The sequence below is a fragment of the Hyaena hyaena genome, unplaced genomic scaffold (genome assembly GCF_003009895.1).
Source record: "Hyaena hyaena isolate Hyena2069 unplaced genomic scaffold, ASM300989v1 scaffold_439, whole genome shotgun sequence".
Taxonomy (NCBI): Eukaryota; Metazoa; Chordata; class Mammalia; order Carnivora; family Hyaenidae; genus Hyaena; species Hyaena hyaena.
The window spans coordinates 1,386,719-1,406,671 of record NW_024081067.1 but is presented as its reverse complement, the minus strand read 5'-3'; positions in this window follow the sequence as shown (position 1 = coordinate 1,406,671).

The window sequence follows — 19,953 nt, the reverse complement described above, 5'->3', positions numbered from 1 at the left end:
GAGTGGTGACTTCCACCTCTTAACTATGTCCTCTTCTGCCTGTTGTATGCTAGGCAGCAAAATTTGGGGGCAAAGGAATGAAAAATTGGCTTTTCGAGGACTCTGCTGTGGAGTTGAGTCCCAGAATTACGGGATGTTTCCATTGTGTTCCTCTTGGTGGGTGTGGCTAAGGAATTGCTGATCAGCAGTTAGAAGCACCACTCAAAGCTACACTTCAAATACTCCAAAGAGCCAAAGATCAGAGGTTGGGAAACCTCTACTTAAGAGGAAGTAGACCTGGAAAGATGGATAGAATTTAGACATTTTAAGACCAATCTTTGCAATATCCAGTAGCCAGATAGTATTCCTCTTTGTAGTTCCATCTCCTGGAATCCTAACAGAGCAGATGCTCAAAAACTATCCACTTAATTGAATTGGATTCCAAGCGAAAGGAATAGCACAATAAAGGCAAGGGTTTGGGCCATGTTTATTGGGACCACATGTAGCAGTCCTGTGTATGAGGCACAAAATAGATCAGTGGAAGCCACATTGAAAAACAAGTTGAGGCCAAAGCTGTAATTTAGGAATGGCTGATCAGTTCTTGAACTCCCTGAGGACAAGGACCATGATATTTGTCCCAGCCTGCCTCATCATGGGCTCAAGGCCTGTGCAGAACAGATACACAGAAATTTGTCCATTTAATTTAGGACCTAGTACGCAGAAATTATTTTTGCACACAACCATTTACACTGACATAGTAAATGGCTCGGCGTGCAGACCTGTGTCTGAATCCCACTTGACTTTTTGGGGTATACTTTTTTCTGATTCCTTGTTTCCATGTGAAGAGACTGCCCTAAAGTTATAATTTGTGTCCTCAGCTTGTTCCCCAACTTTACTCAGTGCTACTCATGGAAGTAGCAACTCACTGTTCTGAGTCTGGAAAAAGGATCTGGGCATGCCCAACGTGGCCGGTCCTCAGGAAGCCTGCAACCCCCACTCTATGCTAAGTTTAGTGGGGCCTCGGGGGAAGCTTGTAATTTCAGAATTCAGCTCAGTTCAGGAAAGCCTATTAGCAGACCCATTTGGCAGCCCTCTCGGCCAAGCCTTCCAAACCAGCTTTTATCAGTAATAAAGTTGACATTTTCATCATTGTATGCCTGACTCCCCAGTCAGACAGAGTTCAGAACTCAGGAAATGAGTGGGGAAAAGGAGTGTGAGTTATTGACTCCCTGAAATCCCAACTCTTAACTCTTCTGGCTTGAGAATTTCTTATCTAAGATGGGTAAGATGGTAATAGATATCATATAGGGTTTAGTGAAAACCCCAAAAGGTAATATGTTAGACGTTTCTCAGTTTAGGCTGCTATTCACAAAAATATTATAGACCAGGTCGCTTAAACAACAATTTATTTCTCACAATTCTGGAGGCTGGGAAGTCCAAGGTCAAGGCATGGGCAGATCTAGTCTGGTGAGAGCTGACATCCTGGCTTGTAGATGGCCACCTTCTCACTGTGTCCTCACATGGCCTAGTGAATACTTCTGGTTTCTTCCTCTTCTCATAAGGATGCTAATCCCATCCTGGGGGCTCCACCCTCATGACTTCATCTTTACCTAATCCTCTCCCAAAGTCCCCACCTCCTAATACCATCCCAGTGGGGGTAGAGTTCAATATATGAATTTGGGGGAGGGGACAAAAACAAGCAGTCTATAACAGATGCTCAGTAAAAGTTCTCTTTTTGACATCCTCCTTTTTAAACATATCCCTATGAAGGCAGAGTCTGTCTTATTTTGTATGTCTAGCATATTTTTTGATGTTTTATAGAGGTTTAAAAAGTGGGAATGATCATTATAGGGTCTACCGGCAACTGATTCATTTCTGCCCATATAAAGGGAATCACAGCATATTCTTTTTGTCTGTCTACTTATAGTTTTGAAGAACAGTAGCAGTCATCATTAAATAGTGAAGGAACACTGAACCTGAAGAAAATGCCCGAGGGCTCTTGTTCTGAGTAGATAATAACAGGTTGTGTGACCTTGGACAGGCCATGTAATCCTTCTGTGCCTAGGTTTTCCTTATCAGTAGGATGGGAAATAATGGTGTCTACACTACCTCACAGATTCGTTTATGGTAGAAATACTGCATAAGGTATAATCCTAGAAGACCTATAATGTACTGCATGTGTAAGTAGCTAGAAGATATTTGACAACATTAATCTCAGGGTTTTTTTTTTTTTTCACTGCCTAAAATTTCCTCTTTCCCTTCCTCTGTTCTAGCAAATAACTGACTGTACCTTCTTTTGTCAGGGAAGTGTTATACCGAGTGGGAAAACAGAATAGCCCACAGATTTTCCTGGCTTTAGATTTCCCAGACCCTAAGCCTTGAGAAGGGCATATAGGTTTGTAGAAAAGTAAAAGGAGAAGGGGTTGTGGGTTCATAATGATGGTGTATTAGGGAAGCAGTGGGAGGGTGTAGTGTACCCTTCTTACCAGGTTCTCAAACAATCCTGATCCACCTCCCTCCTGATTCCTCTAGTACCTGAGCCATTCTGGGATTCTGCAGGCATATGAACTTGCATCTTGTCAATCAACAACCCCATCCCTTCACCCCTACCCAGTTTGGGTTCAGGTTTGGCCTCTATCTTCTCTAGTAAGCTTTTTGTCATTTCTCCATCTGCTATCCCCATGTATCATCATTTTTGTGGGTTACAGACGTTATCTAGTTTCACAGAGCTGAAGTTTATTTTGCTGTTTCTCATTCTCCTAGTGGTTTCTTCAGAGAGGAAGGGAACAGAAACATCTTCACACTGCCTCCTTGAAATTGGAAACTTGTGATTTATTTGCCTAACATTTTTTTAATGGAGATACCATTCACATACAGCAAAACACACAGGTCTTAGTGTTTTAGGCTGAGGAGTTTTGACAAACATATCACCCATGTAACTTGCATCACTAGTAAGATCTAGAACATTTTCATCACCCCAGATAGTTTGCTCATGTCTCTTCCCAGTTTCCCGTTATCATCCCACCCAATCCCATCCCCAGCCAGGCACTGACTTTTCTGGTGTTTTTGCTGTTCTTGTTTTTCCCATTGACTAGTTTGCCTGTTGTAGAATTTCACATAAATGGAATCATACAGAACACAGTGTCTGGCTTCTTTTTTGTGTTATATTTATCAGTAGTGTATTCCATTTAATTGCTAAGCAGTGTTTTCTATGATATGATAGACCACAATTTGCTTATCTATCTTCTTGTTTATATGTTATTTTTTCAAGTTTTTGCCTTTTGTGAATATAGCTGTTATGAATATCTGTTTACGTGTCTTTTTTGTGGACCTATGTTTTAGGACCTGTGAGTGGAGTAGCTGGGCCTCAGGGTAAACCTTTTTAGCTTTAAAGAAATTTTCAAACTGCTTTCCAAAGTGCTTTGTGCCAGCTTGTGTTCACACCAACACTGTATAAGAATTCCAGTTATTCCACATGCTTGCCGACCCTTGTTGGGATCAGGATTTTCATTTTACATATTTTGGTGGGTGTGCAACTTCACTGTTGCTTTTGCCCTAATTTTTCCAAATGTTCTCTCATCCCTGGAAGAGTCTCTTAGAGCTCTGAACAGGGGTCTCTCAGCACTCTTTTGGGTTGTCATTTGTACTTCACAAGTGCGGCTATTTATGGGCAAGCAGAATCATTATGAGGCTATGCGAATAGTAATGTGGGTTTCTGTGTTTACAGAGGGCGGTGAGTGTAGCCCATTGGGAGATGGCTCCTTGGCAAAGAGAAATGTTAATATGTCATTTGTGAACTTAGAAAAGAGGCCTCAGAGGCCACAAGTGAAAAATTATATAACCATTGACATCTATAAAAAAAATCTACTTGCACCTTCATGGATTTGGTGCTGTGGATAAAAATAATTTGGAGGCAGAGAAAGGATATAAGAAAAAATTTTATAACTAAAATATAAAGCAGCACTTGGAAATCCATCAAACTATTAAGGATACAAAGTTGTCTCAACTGCTGCCACCACTACTTACAAAGTTAAGTATTGGCAACCTGATTTTCATTTTCCTAATGATGGATGGTGTTGACAAGATTTTTAATTTAGTGTATTGGCCATTAATGTACATCCTTTTGTGAAGGACATCCTATGTGAGTCCTCGACGAGTTTTTAAAATTATTCTTTGTTTTTCATTGAGTTGTAGCGATTCTTTACATATTCTGGCTACAAGTTTATTGTCTAATATATGTGTTGTAAACATCTCCCAGTGTGCATTTCCTGTTTATTTTAACAATGTCAATTGATGAACAGAAGTTTTAAATTTTTACGTAGTCTCTTTTATCATTTTTCCCTTTTATGCTTAGTGTGCTTCGTGTCCAAAGAAACATTTACCTATCTCCAAGCCAGAAATGTATTCTCCTGTTTTCTTCTAGAAGCCTTATGGAAATTATTGCTTTTTGAATGATCCTCTGAGAAACCCTAGAAAGGCCTTGAGGGGAAATGTTGAGGTCTAGCCACCTTGACCCTGACTTTCTGCCTCTTTTGCTTCCTCCTTCCTCTGTCCGCACCTCAATCAAAGCAACCTCTCACTTCATTTTATGTATTGAGGCTTTACCTAAAATTTCACTTAACTAAAAGATCCACTTTTTCTCTTTTTCTTGTTCCTTGAATACAGGAACCATGCAATCCTTCATTCTTCATGTCCTCAACTATGCACAGTGCCTATGTACCTTGTGAACACTTAATACAACTTTTTAATGGAAATAAATCTAATCAAATTTGAAAATGAGAAGAGAAGATCTATTCAGTTTAGCCAAACCTTACATAATATGTACTCCTGGGATTCCAATCTGGGCCAGGCTCCTATAAGGGGAGAAAGGTTCCCAGTGGTAAGAAGATCAGAGACTTCTGCCTGCAGCAGGGCTCCATAGGAAAGAATAAGAAAAGCATCACCTTACACTTATGTAACCTTTTACTATTTATAAAATACCTTCATGTACCCTATATCCAAAAAAAAAAAAAAAAAGAAAGAAAAAAAGAAAGAAAGAAAAGCTCTTAAATGTAAAAAGATCATTCCCCTACTCATAAAGACAAGCAAATACCCTAGAGTTTTAAGTATATGGGAGGCCATGGGAAGTGGGGAGGCTGGTCACATTTTCAATTTGGACAGAATTCTGGCCCCTTGGAGTGATGAGAAAAGACCATAAAGGGCCCTTTTTAAGATCCCTCCTCACCCTCCCTTCCCTAAAATTCCTACTGAAGCTCAAGATGAACCAAGCTATATCCCTTCAGGCTAAGGTCTTTATCCCTGTCTAATGTAAATACTGTTGGAAAGATGGGCACACTTTGGTCCTCCTCTGTGGGGAGGCAGGAGATAGGATTGGTGGTGCGAGGTCAGTAATGGCAATGGTGGGAGGTATTTCCAGCGGGGACACTGGAGGCCCCCTTCCAAGTCTCATAACTATGCTCTGGTCAAAATCCGCAGACACCACCCCCGCCTCTGAGTTAGACAGGCAGGTGTGACCTAAAATACAGGATGCCCTCACTTCCTGTCTGTGGCAGCCACCTCCACCCAATGCCTGGTTTCTGCCCCCACATTTTCACTATTGATCTCAGGATAACCCCATCTGACCTAAGAAACTGTCCCAAGTCTGTTTCACACCTCAAAAAAAAATGAATAGTTGGAGACATTCCGATGGTTCTGATACCATGAAGATTTTTTTCTTAAGTACACAAAAAGCTCAGCACCATGCCTAGCACATAATGGGTGTTCAGTAGATCTGTTTTGAAGATAAGTACAGAGTTCACCCCAGGCTTCCGGTCTGTCTCCCAGACCTAGACCTAATCATGTTGTTGGGCTAGGCTAAGTCACTTTTTTGAGGGAAAAGGAGGTAACTATCTCAGGTCAAGCCTAATGATTTTTTTTAAAAATATAGTTTATTATCAAGTTGGTTTCCATAAGCCTAATGATTCTTAAAAGACCCATGGGTTGTGAAATCACCAGCACCCCTAAGCCATCTGCCCGATGAGGGTTCTTGAGGATTGTTTCAGTGACTTCCTTTCTCCTTTCTTCCAAGCATCCTGCTCCAATGGACAGGGGCTCAGGATACAGGGATACAAATAAGGGAACTGCTTCCATCCCCATGACAAATGTCACCCATCTATTCCATCAAACTTATCAGCACTGAAAGTCAAAATGACACTTCCTCGTCAAGTCTGAATTAGGCATTTTTCACTCTGACTGGCGTGAGTCTATCAGTCCCTTGGAGGAAAACTGGAGCTCTGGAGAGAATTCAGATTCAGCAAACAGTTTTTCGATGTCTACTCTGTGTCAGGCAGACATTGCAGTGTGTGTGTGTGTGTGTGTGTGTGTGTGTGTGTGTGTGAGTGAGTTTAATTTATTCTCCAAGTTGCAGAGTACAGATGAGGAAAGCAGGGCTCAGTGAGGCTAAGTGACTTGCCCACCTAGAGCCAGAGAATGGGAAGCTCCGGATTCTAACCCAGGTTTTACAGCCCCAGTCCAAGTCCACTGTTCTTTCCATTAGCCCACAGGAGCCATGCTAGGTGCAAGCCCAGGCTGCCTCCAGCATCCTCCTAGAATATTAAAGACCACATCGGGCTCTCTGCTCTCTGAACACCAAGAGCATGGCCATGTGTCCATGTCACTTGGAGAACCTGTCCAGGCTCGAGAGTTGTATCTTGTTCTTCCCATCCACTGATAGGATGCAAGGCATGTAGGAAAGCAATAGTTCACTGGGGGCACTTAACAGCCTAAGCCTTCTCATACATACTGTCCCCAGAGCTGTGCAACACAGGATAGATAGATAGATAAGCTTTATTTGCCCTTGCGGGAGAGAGTGGAGGAGCACAAGGAAGGAGAGGAAGGAAGCGCAAGGAAATTAATGAGGGACTTAGGCTCCATCCCTAAAGGACCAAAGCACTAAGAATCCTGAATTATGGGGAGCAAGATAAGGCCCATGGTTGGCTGGGGAAATGGAGAGATTAACTTTATTTCTTGAGTACCTACTGGATGCCAGACAGTGCATTAGGATGTTGTTATGAACATTATTTCATTTGATACAATCCTGTAATCTCTGCAATCATATTTTTAATGGACTTCAGTGCCCCAAACTGAATTAATCCATAATACTTTATTCATTTATCCTATCCTTATTGATCCAAGCTTGGGTCTTAATGATTTTTTTCAATCATCTATTTTAGTGATCTGATGAACACCTTTGAACCTACATCTACCCCAAGAATTACATCTATTCATATGACCCTTTGCTATATTGTCACAAATTAAAATAATGTACCAGTGCTCTTCTGTAGTTAACTTTCATAACAGGCTATTAAGAATTGCTGGCTTGAGGCACCTGGGTGGCTCAGTCGGTTAAGTGTCCGACTTCGGCTCAGGGCATGATCTCATGGCTCATGGGTTCGAGCCCCGCGTTGGGCTCTGTGCTGACAGCTCAGAGCCTGGAGGCTGTTTTGGATTCTGTGTCTCCCTCTCTCTCTGACGTTCCCCTGCTCACGCTGTCTCTCTCTTTCTCTCTCAGAAATAAATAAAACATTAAAAGAAAAAAGAATTGCTGGCTTAGGCTCTCTTGTCCATAAACTCTTGAAATAACAAAATAAATAAGTTTATCTACTTGATTTAAAAAAAATCCCTCTCTACTTCCCCTTACAACAGGCCAACCCCATCCCCCATCACTTCCTTGCTCTTTTTTTAGTTTTATTGTAGGTCTATGGAAACTTCAAAATATATTGTTTATTTTGATGATTTAAATTTTAATAGAAGGACTTGCTTTTTTCAAGCTCAACACTATTTTGCTTCGATTCATCCATACTGTTGCTACAGTATCACTGTACACCATCCTTTTTCACAAGTATGTGATATTCTGTCGTGTGAATGTACCATAATTTATCCTCTTCTTTTGATAGCTCTTTATGTGGTGTCCAGTCTTTTGCTATTGCTACTCTATTTAGTGCTACTGAGAACAGTGTTATACACTTCTTTTGGTGTCCATGCATAAAAATGTTCTGGAGGTTTATATATCTAGGAGTGGAAATGCTGGGCCCATTTTACAGGTGTGGAAACTGAGGCTCAGAGAGGTTAAGGAAACTGTTCAAGATCACACAACTAGTAAATAACCAGATCCAGCATTTGAATCCAGGACCCTGGTGAAGAACAGAAGGTGAGGAGATACTGGGGCATTGGAGATAGAGAGGGTGATCTGAGTAACAAGGACACTTTATATTTAATAATCTTATCTTGAGACTAGAACTTATAATTACTGAATGTTTTCAGCACTTTGCATACCTGTTCTCATGGCTGTAGCCTGTGTTGGGCTTGGGAAGCTCCAGAGGTTGGAAGACCCTCTAGGCAGCCCTGATTCTGGATGGAGTCACTTGGCTCTTTAATCCCCTGGGCTGACTGCTTAGTCACAGAAGTGGCAAACCTTTCTGGGTTCCAGAAGCAGCCGGTTCCCAGGGCGTGTGCTCCCTCCTACCAAAGACGGTGTTCCCAGACCCTGCCGCTGCCCTGCCCCGCCTTCCCCCTCGTGGTGCAAACTCACAACACCAGAGCCTCCCCGTTGTTCCTGACGGGCAGCCTCAGTCCTCACCCCCTCTGGCCCGGCCTTCCCTCCCCCCCTCCCCCCCTCCCCGCCCCATGCACACACACTACAGAGGGAGGCCACCCACAGAGCCATTTAATCATCCTGAGTGCAAGGCCACACCACGGGCACAGGCAACAAGCAAGGAAAACAGGACGTGCAGCTGCGCGGTGAGGTCAGTGATGGGCAGATGGGCATGCAAATAAGAAAGAGAATTCAGACAAATACGCCCTTGGCAGAGCAGCTGTTCACCGGCCTCGGGCTTGCAGGATTCCCAGATCTGTGTATATTGAAGTAATGGCAGCGCCTATAAAACCCCTCCCCAGAGGGCCTCCAGGCACAGACCCTGTTCCTCTGGATGGAGGCCTCACTCCTTCCCGAGGCCACAGACCTACCCTCACCCACACCTTCACCTTCTACTCACCTTCTAGTGGAATTCGCAAGCAGTTTTTAAGGGAGATTGGAACTGAAAAAACTAATATTGAAGCCCTACAGACGGAGAGTCAGGGATATGTATTCACAGGAAGGAGAGCTCAATGTGACCTTGACTCTTGAGGGAACATCCAGGCTTTCACTGTGCATCATACAAGAGCCCTGGGCAGCACAGGCTGCCTTCCAAGAAGTATCAAACTTGACATTGGCCCTTTGTGAGCTTATACTCTGGATGAAAAGAGAAAGAAAATGAATGACAGACAAAAAGTTAAATAGGTAGCTTCTTAGCTCTCCTGTAGAAGAAGTGATCGAGAGAGGTCTTTTCTTCGGGGAAGGGAAAGCTCAGACCCAGGAAGTGGTGGAAGGCCATGGCTAAGAGCTTGGTGCTAATCAGACACACTCTCTATCTGCAACCCCATCCTGCCATTCACCTGGGGAAACAGCAATAACCCTCAGAGCCCAACGAACCTTTCTATAAAATGGGATAATAATGCTTGCTCCACAGGGCTGTGTTGAGGTTTACACAAAGAAATGTTTGTAAGTTCCAGGGCATCAAATAAATAAGTCCTGGGGATGTCAGGTACAGCAGGGTGACTGTAATTAACAACACTGTATTGCATATTTGCAAGTTGCTAAGAGAGTAGATCTTCAAAGTTCTCATTACGAAATGACAAACTTGTAACTATAAGGTGACAGATGTTCACCAGCCTTAACTGTGGCGACCAGTCTGCAATATACACAAAGAGCAGATCATTGTGTTGTACACCTGAAACTAATAAAATGTTATATCTCAATAAAAGCTCAATTAACAGACAAAAGCAAAGACTAGGACAGCCTTGCCTTGTGATGATGAGGGGGGAAAAAGAAAGAAAAGGTTTGTAAAACAAGAGCTTACGCTGCACGCTTCATGAATAGCAGTGATCCCTCCATCAAGAACTGCGTGTCCCCATCAAGTTCTCTGCTCCAACTCAACAATCATAGGATGTGTGATACTTCCTCATCTTGTCTGTTTCTTTCCTCTCTCTCTCGGTCTTGGATGTGTACATACGGCATTTTTTCCCGACAGCTTTAAAGAGTAACCCCTGCTCCTCTATTCCCACCAATGTCCTCCTCCACAAGCACAGACCCCCCTCCCTCAAAGGCAGGGTCTGTAGGGTAAGCCGGGAAGGGCAAGCGCAATAGTCTGAGCCCCTGAATCTCTCCACTGCAGACTGGCATGGCCGGCCTCTGTCTAGCCTGCTGCTAGCCTGTCTGGTTCTGGGACAGACGCTTCCCTGGGGACAGGGAAGTAGAAGCAGGGGCAGGTGCTACTAAGACAAAAAGGCTGGCAGACGGGCCAGCTGCCAGAGTGTGGAGGGGGCCCTGAGTGTGGGACCTTGGGTGGTGCAGGGTGGGGCACGTGACGAGCATCTGGGCCACTGCACCCTGCTCACGGCTCCCCTCCCAAAGCTAATGGCCCAGGCAGGCAATGCTGAACGCCTCTTTTATTCTAAAGGCCAGACTCTCACTCCTCCTCAAAAGAGGGCTTAACCCAGGCTGGTGAGCAGGTGGCCAACAGCTGCTCCCTCAACAGAGCAAGGCTGTCTCCGTGGCTACAAGGCAGGCCCAGATGCCACCCCTCTGCGTGAGAATGTCTCCTCTGGCTGAGACAAGCCCCTAGGAAGAGCTGCCTGCAAAGGGCCATTTGCCAGTGGGAGGGGCCGGGTCCTGCAGTCCCCTGACTGCCCACAGGCAATACCTACGATCTTCTCTTGCAAGACCTCTTTATCTTAGCAACTGCCAGCCCTGAAAACCTCTTTAGCTTAGCAACTGCCAGCCCTGAGTCAGGAAAGCGAACCAATAGATTCTTCTGGGTAATTGCTGCATATTCATCTCCCCAGGACTCAGCTCCCGATCTCCCCTCAATGCAGGGACAGGAAGTTTGCCCTGCTCAGCATGCTACCATCTGGGGGATTCTGTGATTTGAATGTGATGATGATGCATAAGGTCCTAGAAGCTCCCTTCCTAGCTCATCATCCCTTCCTTGCCATTTCCTGGGAGATATTGCCACCTAAGCCCTGCACATTGTAGATTTAAATCATCCTTACTGTTGGTTACAACTGACCTGGAAAGCACTGACTGGAAAACCCTGACATTTTCATTTTTTTAAAGTTGTTTTAAAATTTTATTTTGAGAGAGAGCTAAAGAGTGCAAGTGGGGGAGGGTCAGAGAGAGAAGGAGAGAAAGAGAATCCCAAGCAGGCTCTGCGCTGTCAGTGCAGAGCCCCACGTGAGGCTCGATCTCACAGACCATGAGATCATGACCTGAGCCAAGATCAAGAGTTGGACTCTTAATAGACTGATCCACCCAGGAGCCCTGACAATTTTATTTTTAAAGCATAAGATTAAAATAATTTCCCAGCAAACATATACACAGCAATTCTGTATTTGAGGTGGGCTCCAGAGCCACTTGGCACCTTGAGTGAGAACATCCACATCACTGACGTTTCTCACATTCTCCAAAGGCTACAAGTCAGAAGTAGCATTCTGGCCCCAGCATGAATTAGGGCGGGGCTTACCAAAAGTGCTCCATCAGATGATTTGGTTTTGCAAGACACAGGATTTTGTTTTTAACTGTCAATTCAAAGTTCAGTTAACTTGTTTGCATTCTGTGTGTCCCAGTGGAAAGCCTGCATGACAAGTGAGTGTTCCCTGTTAATTTAGGTCATAGGGCATGTAAGGAGGGTCCAAATACCCTGGCTGGGCCAGAACACCCTCCTGAATGAAAGGCACCTTGTTTTGTTTCTAAGGTCAGAATTCCCATTTGTCAATACAGCTTACATTCAACCTACCACCGTGGACTTTGTCCTGATGACAGCCCCATGACCAGTTCCGGGATGGTTGAAAACCAGGCTTGGGATCTCCAATGCCTGTGGCCACTATTTTGGGATTGCCTACACATACCAACCAGTATGCTCCTGCCCAGTGCTTTGCCTATCTCGTCTCCAATCCTCACAGCCACCCTGCCTGGAAACGTGGGTACGACTATCCCCTTTTTGCTAATAAGAAAACAGAGGCTAGAAGAGGTAAAATTCCTTCCCCAGGGTCACACACCCAGAATAAGCAAAAGTTTCAGGATTCAAGCTCGGGCATCCGAATCCCCATGTTGTCTCCTGCCATGTGTCTATGAGAAGAGCCCCTGCCTCTTTTGGCACCTGTAAGACTAATCTCAGTGCTTGAGGAGATGGGGCTGTTTCTCCCTCCGTGAGAAAGGCATGCCTGGAGCCTGTACCCCATGGATGTGCTGGCCCCACGGCAGATGTAGGAGACAGAGACCCAGCTTGTCTGGGGTTGTGGGCAGGACTGTGACTCAGCCTGCCCCAGGAGAACGGCGGGCTTGGAGGAGACGGTAGCAGACCCATCATCCTAAAGGAGACAGAACACAAAGAGCAGGACAGAAACCAAACAAACTGGTACGAGGGCACCTGAATGCACAGCTAGGGAACAGCTCAGGCAGATAATTGGCAAATCCAATTTCCAGCGGGCTCTGCAGTGCATCTGTCAGCCGCCATCATTTTCCATCAGGCCTTCAATGTCTCCAGGAGCCCAGGTTTTGGAGCGAGCAAAAGATAAAGAACTGACACCCATTTCAACCTGACCCTCACCTCCGCCTGTGTTGCCATATACATGCATCCTTCCCACTCCAGGGACAGCTCGGCTCTGGCACCCCCTCCCCTGCACCCCACCCCACTCCTGCATTCCCTTCTAGTCCACGGCAAAGCAGGGGCTCAGAGCACCAATTGTGGATTGAGGGCCAGGGTTCTAAATCCGATTCTGCCACCTGCAGGTTGCATGACCTTGGGTATGTTACTTAAGCTCTCTGTGCCTCAGTTTCCTCATCTGTATGTGGGGGCAATAATCCAAAGTGGTATCCATCTGTTATGGGCTGAACTGTGTCGTGTCCCACCCTCCCACCCCTGCAAATTCATATGCTGATTAATCCTAATCCCAAGTACCTCAGAATATGACTGAATTTGGCATTAGGCCTTCAGAGAGGTGGTTAAATTAAAATGTGGCTGTTGGGGTAAGCCCCAATCCAACCCAACAGGTGTTTTTATGAAGAGACCCGAGGGGCACAGTCACAGAGGAAAGGCAGTAAGAAGGTGGCCTTCTACAAGCCAAGGAGAGAGGCCTCAGAAGAAATGAATCTTGCCTACACCTTGATCTTGGACTTCCAGCCTGCAGAACTGTGAGGAAATACAGGTCTGTTGTATTTTGTGATGGAAGTCTAGCAAATCAATACCCCACCTCATAGCACTGTTGTGGTGATTCAACTAAATTGCTCCACAAAGTTCCTGGCTCCTAAAGTATCTTCTATTAGTCTGGCCCCTTTTGAATATGCAGCCACTCACTTTTCACACTCCTCATTTGGTAAGCCTTGTGCCAGTGCTTGTGAAGAGTTAAGTTCATGAGAGTTTTGAGTAAATTCTCTGAGGGCCCAGGTGGTAGATTTCTGACCTCTACCTCCAGTCTCCAAGTGCCTAATCTAGAAGGGCCTGCTCAAAAACATTTGTAGAAAGAATATTCTTTCAACAAATATCTAGGGACTGGAGTAGGGAACAAGGCAGACAGTCTTCAGGAAGTTTATGGTTTAGTGGGGAAGGGGGAGACACTGATCATGTAACATCATTTGCTCTGAGTAGTTACCTTTTACTTTCAATCAAGAAGCCAAGTGGGCTCTGAATGGAGGTGCTTGCTTCAGTCCTGGTGATCCGTGAGAGAGAAGGCACCAGCTGGCACACACTGTGTGCCTACTATGTCCCAGGCACCGCAATAAACAGGCTTCCGTGTTAACTTACACTGTGTTGACAACAGCCCCAAGCAGTTGGCTCTGTTATTATTTTAGTTCTACAGATGTGAAAACTGAAGCACAGGGAAATAACTTTCCCAGGCTCACACAACTTCTAAGAGTTCACAGCTGGGATTCGAACACAGACTGTCTAGCGTTACTCAGAGCCCCAATTATCTGGAAGAATGTGTTGATGGAACCTCAGTCAAAGACGGATCTCTCAGGCTTGCGGCTTTCTGCTTTCACAGCTGGGCACAGAACCACAGTGACGTGCGGTGGGGGGCTTGGTTCTCCTCTGTGCTATAGAATCAGTCATGGATGGGGGAGGCAGCATCCATGACAGGTCCCCACACTTTCCTTCTAGCCTTTGAAATGGTTTTGTCCCCTACCTCCTGGACAGGGGACAAGGACAGACTTCAACTAAGAAATGCATCCACAGGAGGGAGTTGTATCAATGACCTCTCTTGTTTGCCTCTGGCCACTTGGTTGATGTAGACAATAGGACAGAAGGGATTTTGCTTGTTTTTCCCACATTTACTGTGTGTTAATGAGATGCTCAGCATAGTGTTAAGTGTTTTCCATCTGAAAGAGGCTCTGTCCAGGCCTAGGAGATAGATCTCAGATCCAAAGGGTTCCAGACCTAGCAAACACTGCAGGGAAAGAGCAGAGAACCAGTGGGAAGCACTCAAAAGCTGTCCCACAGAGAAAAAGGTCAAGGGCTAGAGAGAATTTGTGAAGGTTTTGGGGGAGAGCTTTCAGTGTTCTATGAGTCCAGCCTCCCTCCCGTGGGGCTAAGTGTCTGCCTCTCACCTCACCCAGAGGGAGAGTGGGTATACCAGGAGCCTGACATGTGCCCCTGAGGCTTGGAAACCTGATCCCAGCCTAGAAAATCAAAACCATGAGCTGGGGGCTGGCTGGGGGCTCTGGCTGCAGAGCAAAAGCAGAGCAGCAGCTTTGTAATTCTAGGGTCAAGTATGCCCCAAATGTTTCCTATCTGCCAGCTGTGGATCTCTGAGACAAAGACTGGCATGGGGTCATCCAAGGGGCTGGAGGAACAAATAGACTGGAGCAGAGAGAAGCCAGGCACTTCCCAGGAAGGAGCAAGCCGCCAGCCACAGTAGGAAAGCATTCAGCTTGTCTGGGGGAGCTGGGGGTAAGAGGGAAAGATTCCTCAGACACAGGGTCTCCAAGGAACCCAGGAAAGACCCACCAGAGTTCTCCCAGGCCCAGAGAGCTGGAGGCCTATCCCAGAAGGCATGTGCATCACAGAAGACCCCCCTTGCTCCCTTCCCTCTCTTCTTCCCCTGCCCTTCTCGGTTCTGGAATGGTCAGAAACGCAAGTGTCAATAAGGGTAGGGGGCGTAGCTGGAAAGAGGAGCCAACCACACACCCTCCCCAGCAGCTGGTTCCTGTTAGCACTCAAAGCCCAGTCCACAACACTGGAATTTGGGAGTGGTCATTTGCTTTACAAAAGGCTTTTACATTTAACCCAAAGCATTCCACCTGTGAAGAAACACCCGCTTTCCTTTACAGACAGACCTTCTCTGCTGCATTTTAATGATCTGGATTATTAATATTTTGTGTATGTCTAGCTTTTCCCCACACCTGCAAAATGAGCTTTTACAAGTAGACACCACACCTTCTTCTCCTTCGGTCCCGTCCACGGGACCCGATCAGCAGAGACACTCAAAGGCTTGATGACTAAAGCACACTTTTCAGGACACGCGGATTGTATAAAGTGCGGTGCAGTCATGAGCAAGATCAGCCCCCTCCATTTTCAGACTGCTCAGCTGAACAAATATATAAACCATCCCTCAGCCTTTTCTTTCCCTGTATTTCAAGCGGTAGGTGGTGCTAATAAAAACACCACCTCGTATTTGTATAGCACTTTACAGTTCCAAAGCCACCCTCATAACCCAAAGCCATTCTCCACCCCCGCGCTATCCCAAACCATTCCCCACCCACACGGCTGCTTTTCCTGATGGCCAGCCCTGTGCCAGCCCCTGTCTGGGGAGGCCACGTGGCCCCCCGAGGGGAGTCCGTGTGTTATGTCTCCTCATAAACAGTCAGCTGGCCAGAAATGTGGGCAGAGAGCGAAGGGCAGTGTGTTCAGGGTCTGTTTATTATGTTCTCACAGCCTTGTTTATAGTTAAGGTGAATGACATTATTTCACTTTGCACAGTAATGAGACAACTCAATGAGGACTCCATCAGCCAAGCGGTTTATGTAGCAGATGAGCAGCTACGGATCTGATGTGCACGCTGTGTGACTCAGCTAATGCTACCGCGGCTGGAGCGCGCCGAGCCCAGCCGAAGGCGGACGAAGGGTCCAAAGGGAGTAACAGTCAACAAGGGAGCAGTTTATTGAGAGGGCCTGGACCCCAGACCTGGGAAGGCCAGTGGCCCCGTCCTGCAGCCTCCCATCTTGGTCCACAGCATCCCTGGACAGTCCTGAGAGGCCACAGGGACAGGAAGACATTTCTGCTCTCGGCTTCTTCCTCCACGATCTCAGGCTAGGTGGCACAGGTTCTCAAGGCAGGGGTCACTTTGGCCGCCTCTCCTGCTTCTGACCCAGAGAGACGCAGATGTAATGAGGGCTGACACTCGGCCCACTGACAGACAGTGTCGGGTGGAAAACCAGATTCCCCTGCTTTGCTTGGAAGTAGGCACAGACAGGGTCAGGGCGGTTCTCGGCGCTCGTGTCGGTGGGGACCATTTCTGCCTCTGCCTGTGCGGCTTTTCATCTCTCCCTTCTGCTTCATGGAGAGGCAGCCAGGACCTCAGCCATTTGTCTTTCTCACCCTGTTCCTTCCTTTTCAGTCTCTCCCCGCCCTCCCCACCCCCCAGCTCTCAACACAATGGATTTGTGTCTTTCCCTCACAGTCCAGGGCCCCAGGTACATGCACACCCCAGCCCCGCACTCGGAGGCTGGGCCTGCAGCCTAGGCAGAACACTGTTTCACAGCTTTGGTTTATTCAGAGCAGCAAGTTCTGGGGTGGGGGGAAGCACCAGAGAATAAAATCAATCAACTAGGAACTTTCAGCTGCCCACCGGGCCGGAGACCAAATTGGCGATTATGAGAGCTAACAGCAGGCACTGAAGCCCCACTGTGGCCTTGGAAAAGAAAGCCCCAAAAAGCATGATATTCCTGGGGTGGGACGCCCTCCACTGAGAAACCTGGAAGTTGTTGTGCTACCACTGTTATTACCCCAACACACCCTTCACCCGCTACCTGAGCTCCGACTACCACGACGTCACATGGCCTTGGATACAGAGGCACAACCTAACGCAGACGGCCAAACACAGAGTGCATGAGAGCAAACAGACGAGGGAGCAGCCCGGGAAGGAAGCTTGGAGGAAGCACTGTGAATGAGACTCAGGATGAGTGGGAGAATCTCTCTCAATCAAATACCCCCCAGAGCTCCCCGCCATTGGCATACCTGCTGCGTAACACTGCATGCAGCTGGAACACTTTGGTCTCAAAGGGGCAAATCAGACTGAGACAGCACAGAGGCAGCCTCCCTGAATCAAGCTCGGGGCTGGCGGGTTCCAGGCTGTTGCGCTTGTTTGCATCTGAGCATGCTCTAGCCCTGTTGGCCACACCTTCGTATAAGCTCAGCTCTGCCCATCCTCACTCCCCAGGCCAGTGCTTCCTAACCTCATCTGCACATGGAATCACTTGGGGAGCTTTAATAACTACTGATGTCTTGGGTCTTTGCCCCAGGCTGTTCTGGGGTGGGACCTGGACATTTAGGTTTTAAAACTCCCCAGGTGACTCCAATAACCGCCAATGGTGAGAGCCACTGTCTTAGACCATCTTTTTTCAAAGCATGGTCCATGGGAACTGATTAAAAATGTTTTTCTCTGGGTCCCACCCTGGTCTTTCAGATCAGAATATCTGGGTCTGCCACCTGGGAATTAGCACACATAACAGGCTTTCTGGGTGAGCCCTGGGCATGTTCAGAGGATCCTTTCTCACCCCAAAGGTGCCCCCGGGACAATGAATGGTTGTCACTGATTATGGTCTTTTTGGTTTACCAAAGGCAATGGGAAATCTCACACTAGCCTAAAAACAGGTTGACACTCAAGTGGGGCCGAAAGGCCACTTGGGGGTGGAGAGCAGTCCTAAAGATCACAGCTCTGCCTGGCCTGCTCTGGCTTGCCCTGGGTCTTCAGAGGTCCCAGGCCCAGAGCAAGCCTCAAGCCCAGAAGGCAGTCCACAGCACGAGCCCAACATGAGGACAAAAGGAAGACCTTAAATGGAAGAAGTGGCACCTGCCGATGCCCACCTAGCGAGGGGGATGAGGGCTTGTGGAAGAGGAGATGAGCAAGAGGGCAGGACCGGGAGACATGATGGTCAGGGATGAGGTATGCTTTGATATTGCTCTGGATGTTGTAAACATTTCTCTGTTTCGTCAGACCAAAATCTGGGTTGGCATGACCTAAGTCACTGAATGTAGGCATCAGAGCAGAGAGCCCTGTGCCTTCTGTTGGAAGCAGGACAGAAAGGGTGTGAGGACAGCTCCACCCCATGGGAAAATGGTCTCTATGGTGTCCTGGACTCATGCTCACAATGGTCACATACACACGCACGCACGCAGACACCCCACGGGAGTACCATAAATATAGCCATGACGTTCCTCTACACACAGACACATGCCCACATACACTCACATAGCGGCAAAATTCAGGATACCCAAGCTTGGTCCTTCACGCCTCCCCATCGTGGGAGGAAGTCACCGGGCGCCATGGCACCGCCATCTGCAGCCTTCATTCCACCCGTGGTTGGCAAGAACTCTAGGCCTCAGGTGAGGCCACTGCACTACAGTCTCGTTCAGACTTCTCCTGGATAGTGGAAGTGGTAAAAAGGCCCCTCTGAAACATTTCATTTTTCCATAACTCTGTGCCATTCCAATTTACGTGCACCTCATGTTCGACAGTAGAGTTGGCAGCAGGTGTACATTTCATATGTAAACAATGTTTAAAATACCCTGTTCAAGAATTTGATCATTAAATTAATTCTGGCAGCTGTAGCTAAGAATGGTATTTTACCAATAGGGGCAGGGGAATACTACCTGATCTAACTAACAACACCTATTTGAGGCTTCAGAGTTCTTGAACATGAGATTTCACAGAATGCTTCAGTGTGAGGGCTAGGAGGCACATGTTCTCTTGCTCCTTGATGGTTTAGACAGACTCACCAGCCCTCACTTACAGATACAATGTGTCATGGCAGGGCAATGGACCCGAATACCAGTGGGACTCAACAGCCTTCTGGAACTTGTCCAGCTGCAGCCAAGGAAGGAAGATATTCACAAAGTCACTGGACAGGAATGCAAATGCTAGAATCCTGTGTACCTAAAGAGGCCCACCACCCCACAAAAAGAGAATGCTTCAGCCCAGTTCTTAATCACCTGCACTCCAGAGCTTATGCCTAATCATAGCTATCTCATTTAGTCAAGCTGAAAGTTTTTGAGCTCTGCAATGAATCCAAATCCATCAACTGGGAATTATCCCAATAGTACCTCCACCATATTCTCTATGATTTGGTCCACCTGGAGACCAGCCTCTTCCAGACTCTTCTTCCACTTTCCGGCCTCTCTGCTGAGGATTCATATCCCTCACACTGCAAATCTGTGCCAAAGTCCACTTTTTTCTCAGGCAGCTAGAGTGCTTTGTGCTCATCCTCCAAGGAAGAGTAATCTGACACATTTCCAAAAAGGAGCCTCAGGGTACCATGAAAATATCTGAGGAAAAGTCTCCATAGCCAGATGTTCACAGTGATCTTAGCCTCACTTCCTGTTCCATGTTCAATCCCAAAAGGTCAGAGATCAAGAAGGAAGTTGTTGAATGACCAAGATGGCCTTCGTGAGAGAGACCTTTCTATGAAAGCATGCTCCCAGGAAGCAAGCTGAAGAGTTACAGCCTAAGTTCCTATTCTCCCCCATCATAATTACATGACCTGCATGGAAGGGGGGACAGGGAGAGACAAGGAAAGTATTAGGCACCATGAAAGCTGTCCATGCTGTGGGAATTCACCTCCCTTTGCCAAGCTGTCATCCTAAGAGATCAGTGATGTATGATGCCAAAGGGAGGTGAGGGCAGAGA